This window comes from Cupressus sempervirens, chromosome 3, assembly GCF_028749045.1.
Source record: "Cupressus sempervirens isolate cs-2001-9-10 chromosome 3, ASM2874904v1, whole genome shotgun sequence".
Classification (NCBI taxonomy): domain Eukaryota; kingdom Viridiplantae; phylum Streptophyta; class Pinopsida; order Cupressales; family Cupressaceae; genus Cupressus; species Cupressus sempervirens.
Window position 1 is genome coordinate 758,598,179 of NC_143120.1, and position 11,191 is coordinate 758,609,369.

Consider the following 11,191-nt stretch of genomic DNA (forward strand, 5'->3'; position numbering starts at 1 on the left):
AAAACTCATGATGCTATCCATATTGCAGACTTGTTTTTCAAAGAGGTGGTAAGAATACATGGTCTTCCAAGGAGTATAGTTTCTGACAGAGACACTAAATTTGTGGGTCATTTCTGGAGGACATTATGGAAAAAGTTGAGAACAGACTTGAAATTTAGTTCCACGCATCACCCACAAACTGACGGCCAAATAGAAGTGGTAAATAGAAGTCTGGGCAATTTGCTGAGATGTTTAGTTGGGTATAAGCCCAAGGGATGGGATTTGGTTCTACCACAGGCAGAGTTTTCTTATAATAACTCTATAAATAGGAGTACTAGAAAATCACCATTCCAAATTGTATATGGGAATAGCCCAAGGACTGCACTAGAGCTGAGGAAGACAGAACATGGGTAGAGGACAAGTGCTGAAGCTGGGGAATTTGCTGAACATATCAAGCGTCTACATGAGGATTTTCAGGCACACATAACCAAGATGAATCAAGAGTATAAAGCTAGGGCTGATCAAAGGAGAAGACATAAGGAATTCCAAGTAGGAGATTTAGTCATGGTGCACTTACGAAAAGAAAGATTTCCAGATGGTACTTACAACAAGCTAAAAATGAAGAAATTTGGCCCCTGCAAAATTTTGAAGAAACATGACTCAGGAAATGCATATGAGGTGGAGTTGCCAGATGGTATTCACATTTCTCCCATTGTCAACATTACAGATTTAACAGAGTATCATGATGATGGTACAGATGAGGAGCTGGTGTTAGAGCCATGTCCGATTCCTGCTTCTAAGAAAGAGGAGATAGAAGACATTCTAGATCATCGTGTGGGTAGGAGTACTAGAAACAGGCAGTATGAAGAGTATTTGGTCAAATGGAAAGGACGGTCGATCGAGGACTCAACTTGGATTTCAGCAACTGAGGTTTCCCATTTGGGATTTCCTCTACCATCCATAAAGTGACAGGATCACTTTTCAATCTACCCTGGGTGTCTGATGCAGGAGCATCCAGAGGTATAAGGGCAATCCTGTGTCACCCAAAAAAATGTACTTAGACTTAGTTTTTGTTCCATGTCTTTACATTTTTGGACACCCATTTGGGTCAAATAAAGGTTCCAACTCTCACAGTTCAACTATCAGTGTGCTAGAAAATCTCAAAAAAATAGGAGCATGCAATTTGGCCATCATTTTGGTGACCTAGAAGGTTTAAATTGGCCAGATGAATTTAATTATGATTTAGAGAATTCCAAAAAAAGAATCAGGTCAAAAGGCCCCACAGTTTGAAAGTTATTGCAGTTTTTCGAGTTTTGGAGACCTCCTAAGAATGCTTCAAAGTCAGGTTAGGGGCATTAAATGACCTCAAAAAGGGCCAAAAAATGGGGGATGATAAAATCTTGTCCATAGGGCTATAGAGAGCTTTGAGAGCTTTTCAATAATGTAAACAGTTCATCAATCGGAGCTACAGTTCAAAAGTTATGCCTCCCGGATGTTCGGTTACCATTTCTAGATTCTTCTAGATTTGCACCGACTTCTAACGCAGCTTCTGGAACCTTCTATTTGGTCAGTGGATGCCTACTAGTACTTTCTAGAATCTATTTCTGGCGTTGTAAAAGGCAGTTCAGAGTGGAGTTTGAGAGGAGGAACTGAAAGGAGAATTTATCTCCAGGTTTGTGCTATTGTAAGCCCTTAGGGCATGTTTTGAAGTTTATTTTCTCTGTACTATTTGTACTAGCTTATTTTCTCAGTTAAGATAATTTCCTTTTTCTGTTGTGTCCATTCTATTCTTGGGTTGTGTCCCCATCACTAAAGTCAATAAATACATAGTAGAGTGAGTAGGGCCAACTCATGTAATTACTAACATTTAATGACTTTATGTGCCCATTTTTTGATATCAACCAAGGATTATGTAGATGCTGACATTCAAAAGGTACAATCTACAAATGATTGGCTTCCTATGACATCATCATGAAGTGAAAAATAGTGGTACTCTAGATTCCATAATGCCACTACTAGGGTCGGTGCTGGTGTACTCAACTTACCCTATACTATGGTCATGTAAGATGGGGTCCAATGCCATGGAAGCATTTTGATAGGTATCATGAGCTAACATAGTAGACACCTAGAGAGACACGTGGACTATGGAATCTTGTTCCCCTAAATTAGATAGTTGAAATGGGTGTGGACATTATTTACATGGTCACTAGAGGAAAATCTTGGAAGAAGTTTCATGAGAGAGTATGATGTAGCTGTGGAAAAATAAGACAGTCTTACTTGATATTAATTTTTAGCTCTATCCATTTATTTTTAGCACAATTTCCCAATTTCAATTCGGTGGCAATATTTCTTTAGTTTTAGCAGTCATGTCTTTCAGCTACTCTACCATTTCTTTGGGAGCCTATTTTTACCATGGCCAACTAGAACATGTAGGCTATGGTTATTTACATACAACACCATCAAACACAAATTTTCATGTATTGAATTCCTTGGGAGTAATTGCCTTTGCATTTGCTATACATAATGTTGTTCTTGAGATCCAAGCTACTATTCTTTCAACACCAAGCTCCCACACATGAATAAAGAGAGGAAGCCATTTCAAGACTACACAGGAAGACAAGAGAAGACTTGCCGATTGGAGATTAGAAGTGATCATATAAAAGGAAGAAACCAGAGTCCATGGTTGGAAAATGAGGAGGGATTCATAGACTAAAGAGGAGAAGATGCCATAAACTACAAAGAAACCCATACATAAATAAGGAAGTCAATGCATAAACATGAGGAAGATCCATGCATTAAGAAGGAAAAGTGGCTGCTAAAGCTCCCACAAACCCTTAGTGGAAGGAGATGGTGAAAATGGCAAGCATCAGGGAAGCTAACAAGGCTATGAAATCACAAAATAAGATGTGCACAACAAGGAAGATGCCTAGTGAAAGTATTTTTTAAAAAGAACTTAGTCCCACATGTTGCAGGAGGAGAATTTTTAAGATTTATAAATACTACAACACTCACTATGCTTAATGTCTAAAGGACTTGGGATTTTTTAAGTTGCATTGTGATGAAAAGGACCCCACCATGCGGCCAGTTGGCATGGAGTTTGCAACAAATTTTAGATGAATGAACAAGAGAGCTGATGTGGTAGATCAAAGGCCAAATGCATAGGATTGCGCCCCATGGTACATGTTGTGGTAGGCACTTCCCTACTTGGGGAAGTTTCCCAATAGATAAAAAATGTGATAATACACCCAAGCACCAAATGGCAGTTGGCCCAGTGCACATGGTAATGTGGCAGTGACAAGGCAAGTGGTGACCGAGCAGTTAGGTGACCAATGGTAGCATGCCACATCGCACGTGTCAGGAACCAGGTAGACTTGGGGGAAAGTTAGAAAATGAAATATTTTTTAATTATTTTTTATCACAAAATGGCATGTTCAAAGACTTTTAAATTTGAAAAGGGTCACTTTCTAAAGTTTAAACTTTAAAATTTAAAAAAAAATTCAAAATTAAAGTTGCAAAGCACAGGCCATGCAAGGGTGGAATGATTTTCAAAATGATATTTAGGGGGTTTCTAAGAGGTGAATATAGGCATATTATATATCGCTAGAACTGGGAGAAGACAAACTTTTCAATTATGGAGTTTGTTTTCACATAGGAATTCACTAGTTTGAGTGACAGGCAGGTTTTTAATTTTGGGGCCTTCTCGATGAAATGGGCTAAAATTGAAAACACAATTACAATATTGGTAAAACATGGTAAAAATGTAGTTGGGGTCACTTTTGATCACCTTTATTTAGTATAAACCCAAATTTTTATTAGCATTTCATGAGGTTTTCAGATTTTTGGCAAATAGAATGGTTTTCATCATTGAATAGGAGATGTTTCAAGTCAGTTACATAATACTAATGAAAACCAAATTAGATCAAAGGGGGGATAGATTAGATAGATTCTTTTCATTACAAAGAAGGGAATTTCAAGTGGACACATCATCTTCAGATTAGATCTGAGAATTCACTTCTTGTCTATATGTTCTTCTTTCTCATCCATTGTAAGGGTTCTAGTTTTTGGAGAAGAAATGTCTAATTGTTGTGATATCATGTGTGTTCCAATTTGGAGTTTTCTCAAATCTATGAAACCAGGGTTCTATTGTTTATGTGTTCCCATTAGTGTGACACCACATTCTTTAGCATAACTCTCTTATATGAACACTAGTAGTGTAGATTATAGATAATGTTTAGATTTATTAGGTGTTTCCATATTTTGATTTCATGTATTTGAATGTATTGTTTCAAAGGAATTAATACAAATGAGCTAAAATTTGTTTAGTTTCATTTTGGTTTTCATCTCCTATCTTAGTAATTTGTAATCTTATGTGGTCTAGGAACAAAGAGCTGAGATCCATATGCATTCCTTTAAGGTTGTATGTTAGATATGTTTTTCTGTTGGAACAAAGGACCAAGTAAATGCTTGATGCGTTTGATAGGGATGCTAATTATTTGAGAAGGTTATTTCATTAGAATGAGGTCTAAATGAACACTAGTGTCTAATTCACAAAGTGATAGTATAGATATGATGTCTTGGTGTATTAAATATGTCTTTGATATCATAGATGAATGTATTTGATTCATGGAATTGCCCAATAGATAAAGCACTAATCAACTATAGGATCAATTTTTTCTTACTGCTGCATATTTGGAGTTTTATTGATTTCAAAATTATTAATCAAATGTATTTCCCTTTCATGTTGAAGAGCTAAAAAGGATGCCCTCACTCAACTTGTGAATGTCATAGATTCACATTTAGCTACTATAGATCTATGTTATTACATGATTTATGAGGAGAATTAAGGGTTAAATATGCTTAATAGATTCAGGAATATCTTTTGCATTGGTACCATATAATTGAATCTAACATCCACCGACCTAGGTTTTGTAGAGCTTGAACTAGAAGAAGGGTCTAGGCTTATAGTTTGCGTAGTGTCTAAAGTGACATGTTGAAGATGGGAGTTAGCTGCCCCTAGATGTGTCTTGTTCTCATTAGTGTAATTTGAAACCTATAACATTTTGAAAACACCAACATAATGATGACTCTACTTGGGACTGTATTGACTCTCAATGGTAGAAAAACCTTGAGAATTTGAAAAAAGAAGATTCAATGCAATAGGAGAAGTGTGTGAAAAAATTGTAGCAGTAAGTCATCTAATGTGTTTTCCAATTTTCTTGCTCAATTATCATGCATCCACATGATGCTTTTTTTAGAAGAGTAGTATCTTTGAAGGTTGAATGTAAATTATGTAGCTACTAAGCTTTATTTTTAATCAAATTCAGTTGGTTTGGTGTTCAAAGTACTATCATAAATTCATAGTCAAAATTGTTTAACAATGGTTACTCTCTTCTAAATGTTTAATGATTTGCAAAGTTCTACAATTTAAAATTTTAGTTAAGATCTGCCATGTTATGAATCATTCTATAAATTTTTCTCACAATTGTGAGTGGCAACTCTCTAAATGATCTTTGAACCAGTGTAGATCAGTTACATCTAATTATTTTTATGACATTTCAACTAAATTATGTAGATTTGTAAGTTAAGTTAAGTTTTAAGCAAGAATAGAGAAATATGAGTTCCTGACTTATGAGTTTTAAAGTGTTGATTGATTTCCTGTCACAAGAAATTTTAAATGTTAAAGTCAATCACAGTAGTGATTTCATTTTCTTGTCCTCATGGAGATGGCAGCTCTATAAGGAGTTGATCAATGGTGTGAAGAATTGAAATCCCTACCTATGCCAATTAGCATATCAAAGGTTTCAGCATCAACACATGAGGTATTTTCCACTTTCATGTGATTGTATTTCCATGAAAGTAAGCTTTACAAAAGTTTCTTTGTCAACTAGTAATTTCAGCACTCAATAGGAGATTAGTTTTATTTGCCTCAGTGTACTTTGTGAAGAATAAATCGATCAAGTGTTCTCACATTTTGAAGTATGCTTGGAGTTTGAATTGATAGAAAGGTTTTTAGATCTGCTGCAAGTAATGAATTCTAGAAGTATTTATGATGAATGAGTTTTAAGTTTCAAGAATATCAAGTTTCTTTTCATTAAGTATGCAGTCAGTTAATGAGAATTATAAATCTTTTTCTACCAAGAGATATATGCCATTAGTCTTTGATGGCATTCATGGTTTTCCAAACCCTATACCATATAATCTTAAAAAGTATTTGCATAAGTTTAGTGGGAATTGTGTAAATTTAGCCAGTCATCATGTTTAGTTATTCAATGATTTGATTGGTGATTTTGAAATTTTTTCATGAAGACATTCATATGAAGTTGTTTGTTCAAATTCTAGAAGGTGATGCTAGGGATTGGTTTTCCTTCCTGCCAGCATGTTTAATTTCATCTTGGGATGAATTAATTTCAGCCTTTATGAAGCAATTTGGGGAAAGAGTAAGCATCTCTAATTATTTTTATAAGTTCTTGAAAATCCAAATTAGGAATGGTGAGTTAGTTCTTGAATTCAATATCAAATTTGTAAGGGTTTTTAATGAAATTCCTAAATGTTATAAGCCAGATGATCAAGTGTGTCTAGTGGTTTATCTTGATGCATTCAATAAAAAGATGAGCTATCTATTAAGAGATAAAGAGCCTAAGAATTTGTATCAGGAATTCATGACTACAATAGAGATTGAGAATAACATAAAATATGGCTTAACCTAGATTCACTTCTCTAGGAATGTCTAATGGTAGGATGAGGTGCAAAGGAAAAATTAATGTCAAAAGGAGTGTTAATTTTTAGATCAGGAAATATGTATCCCTACTATTATAGATAATCTTATTGAAAATTTAGAATCAAAAGCACATGATGTTGAAGTTGAAGTCTCTTTGTCTCAAACGAGAGAGGATCTTGTTCTTACCGAACAGAGTACATATGTTAATTGTAGTATTTCAATAGTAGATGTTAAAGTGGGTTCACTTGATAAGTGAGATATACAAGAAATGATTTATCTCATTGGTAGATTGTACCATGTTGAGAATGTTATAAAATTTGAAGTTGCAAAATTTCCATTTTAGTATGAGGATGAAGAAGCGAGAAGTGATCTTTCAAGTTATGAAAGTGAAGTTGCTGATATGACATATTATGAAGTAGCCTCATGTGAAGATAATGATCAGAGTGGTAACTCGAGTCAAGAAGAGGACAGTGACAGTATATTTTTTTCTTCATGTGAATTGGATAAAAATTGGGAAGAAGAAAGAAATGATGGAAGTCAATACTCTTATGAAAGTAAAGGTATGAGTTCTTTTTCTAAATCTAAACATGGTGGAGAAGAGTTGTCTACACAATATGAAGACATAGAAATTAGCTATAAGTATGGATTACCTAATTGTCTGGAAGAATGTCTTGAGGATGTGTCCAGTGATAATCAACATACAAGTGATCATAAGATCAATGCATCAACACCTATTGGTAAGATAAATAATGATAGGTTTGGAAGACATTTGAATCACTTTAATGGAGAAAATTAAATTAACTTTGATTTATATTCTACATGCTTCATTGATGGAAGTGACGATTCTGTTTTTTCTTCTTCATATGCTGAAAATGTCCATGACAATGATGTTAGAAATGGTTTTAAAGTTTTCACTAATGCATTGTATGATGAAGACTTTGATGTTGATCAGCAGATCACTTGTCATAATATCTATAAATGAGCTTTGCATGTGGTAGTCAACCCACTTTTTGAAGAGTACATGGATGATTAAGATTTAGTTAAGGATGATCTTAATAATGATACTCTATCCTACTACTGTGAGAGATGCGATTATTTTTCTTCCAATTTTGATAGTGATTATGATGATGATGTTGCATCTCATAATATAGATAACAAGGTGTTTGACGTAGTTATTATTGAAGATCATTATACACCTTGTAGCAAGTTTTCTGATGAATCCTTTAATGTGACAACTAATCCATTTTCTAGTTGTGCAGAATCATTGAAGGACTCAAGATTAGTTTCAGATTATGATATTGATGATATATGTGAGTACAAATTTGATTTCTTTTTTGAGTATCAATCGGTTATGCATAAGGATACACAATTTCAAGGTATGTGTGATTCCGTTCCCCTTGTTGAGTATCAAGCTTTCATATTCAAGACTAATAACATGCAATATTCATTTAATGAAGAGGATTTTCAGTTTGAGATTGATAGTTGTGAGCATGCTGATCAAAACTTTCATAATGAGAAAGTTGTACAAAATGAAGGTAGTTTTTTATATGCATTATGAAAGTGAACTTGTAGATTTAGTTTTGCCAAGTGAGTTGATTCAAAATGTTGATCAAGGTGGTGAAACTAATAGAAGTAATGTTTCCAATTTAACTCATGCACATTTAGATGAAAATCAGATTTATGATAGAGTTAAGAAGTTTTGTTGAAGTTTGGTGGCCAGGGGCCATCGTTTGTACATAGGAGGAGTAGTTGTGTCTTGCTTTCAATAAAGTTGTTTGAGAGAAGTTTTTGGGAATGGTCTGATCCTTCTAGAGATCTAAATCCTTATCATGCCTACAAGGGACATGCATTCCCAGGCAGAGCCACTATCGAGACTCAAAATTTAAGCCCCAATTTTGAGTACCATTGAGAAAATCAAGCCCTTAAATGCTTTTTGATGCATGTGTACTCGACTACCTATTTGATACATAAGAGGTGTTTGATGCTTCTAATACCTTGCATTCAGTGCATCTATATGTTTGATGAAGATAAACTATCATTCTATGTCAATTTGTGAAGTCTCATTTTGAGCAATTGTCAATTTTGCATTTTCACCTAAGTGTCAAACAATGACGGGAGGTTTTTTTTGCAACCATATATCTTGCACCAAATTATGTTTTAGAACTCACTGCTTTGGGGAGTGTTTAGTGTCCATACTTGAGAGCCTATGTTTTAGATTTCAAGGAACCACTGTTTGACTTGCCATAACTTTGACCTAGTTGATTGAAATGAGAGAATTCCTTTTGCATTGCATTTTAGAGGTCAAAGACTTGCTATGTTTTAAGTTTGAGTTTATGACAAATCCATTAGATTAGTTTTCAAACATGATTCTAAATGCAATTTCTAACATTTTACTAGTGTCAAGAAAGGTAGATTTGTCAGAACCCCTATTTGTGATGTTATAACTTGAAACCTATAATAGGTGAGATCAAATGGATTGTACCAATGTGTTTTACTCCAAAAATACTTTAAGTATGCCAATTTTCAAATCTTGACGAATCTGTCAACACACTTTCCTAGGTCAACTCCTTTTGTGAAAAACACATTTTTGCCATTGTTTCCAATCATCAAATTCTAAGTAGCCTAATTTGACCACTCACCATCTGTGTCCAGTTATTCGCCATGAGCCCAAATTGTAGATTTATGCTCCCCTTATGATAGTGAATCAATGCCCTAGATTTCATGCTTCCAAGTGTCCATTTACCAGGTTTTCAATACCAAATCTAAACACAATTCATTATTTTCCGACATATTTTCTTGCAGCTAGTTTTGAAAGAGCAACTTTTACAGTCAATATCTTTTGACTGAGAATTCTTCATGAGAGAAGATTTGACAGGGTGCAAGTATGTAGACTAGAGAATCAATGTGCTTGATTTCAAAAACTAGTTAGGTGTTGAGGTCAATTTTTAAGGCCAGTTAAAGGACTACCTAATGCAAAATTGATAGTTTGCGAAAAGATGTAAAATGAGCTTCAAATTCACTTTCCATGGTTGAATTTGTTTTAAAATTAGTACCAGAGGGTGAATCAGCTAGTTTCACTGTTCAATTGTTTGGAAATGAATTTATTTTTAGCCAAACCCACTTTGGGGCCTGACTAATTGCATTAGACTGATCAGACATGGAGAAATGAAGATGTTTCTATGCGTGAACATAATCATTAAGAGGTCAAGTTATTTTATATGTCATCAATATTTGGAAATAAAAGAAGAGATTGTGGGATAAGAATTACTTTGACACAATCATAAGAAAATGGAATAGCACAAACATAATACACTCTACTATGAAGCAAGGCCTATGGAATAAAGTGTTGTAGAAGCCTAGAAGAATGATTTAAGTCAATTATAAAAAAATAGAGTGAGCAAGGCCAACTCATGTAATTGCTGACATTTAATGACTTTATGTTCCAATTTATTGATATCAACCAAGGATTATGCAGATGATGACATTCAGAAGGTACAATATGCAAATGATTGGCTTCCTATGACATCATGATGAAGTGGCAAATGGTGGTACTCTTAATTCCACAATGTCAATGCTAGGGTCAGTGCTGGTGTACTTAGCTTACCCTATACTATGGTCTACATAGGATGGGATCTAGTGCCAGGGAGGTGTTTTCATAAGTATCATGAGCTAGCATAGTACACACTTGGAGAGACACATGGGTTGTGGATTCTTGTTCCCCTAAATTTGATAGTTGGAGTGGGTGTGGACATTGTTTACATGGTCAATGGAGTAAAATCCTTGAAGAAGATTGATGGGACAGTATGCCATAGTTGTGGAAAAATAAGACATAGTTACTGGATATTAATTTTTAGCTTTGCCCATTTCTTCTTAGCACAATTGCCGAATTTGAATTTAGTGGTAGCTATTTCTTTGGTTCCAATAGTCATGTCTCTCAACTACTCTACCATTTCTGGGCAAGCTTGTTTTTACCATTTCCAATTGCAAGATGTAAGCTATGGTTATCTACATACAACACCAAAAAACATAGTTTTTCATGTGTTGAATTCCTTAGGAGTAATTACCTTTGCATTTTCTGGACATAATGTTGCTCTAGAGATCCAAGCTACTATTCTTTCAACACCAAGATCCCACTCATGAAGAAAGAGAGGAATTAATTTAAAAACTACATTTGTAAGTTGCATTGTGATGAGAAGGAGCTCACATCACAGCTAGCTAGCCTAGAGATTGCAAAAAAATTTAAATGAATGAACAAGGAAGTTAATGTGGCAGATCAAAGGCTGGACACACAAGATTGCACCACATGGCACATCCTATGGTGAGAGCTTCCTCACTTGGGGAAGTTGCCCAACAGATAAACAAGGTGGAATGCACTCAAGCACCACATGGCAGTGGGCCTGGGGCACATGGTGACATGGTAGTGATTAGGCAAGTGGTGATAGAGTAGTTGGGTGGCCAATGGTAGCATGCCACATGGCACATGTCAATGCTTGG

At 35.0% G+C, this 11,191-nt stretch overlaps 1 pseudogene; it reads left to right on the plus strand.

Moving 5' to 3' along the window:
• LOC149569028 (lysine histidine transporter 1-like) overlaps window positions 1–10,837 on the plus strand; it is a 45,091-nt pseudogene extending 34,254 nt beyond the window's left edge.
• Window positions 10,838–11,191: the final 354 nt, after the last annotated feature.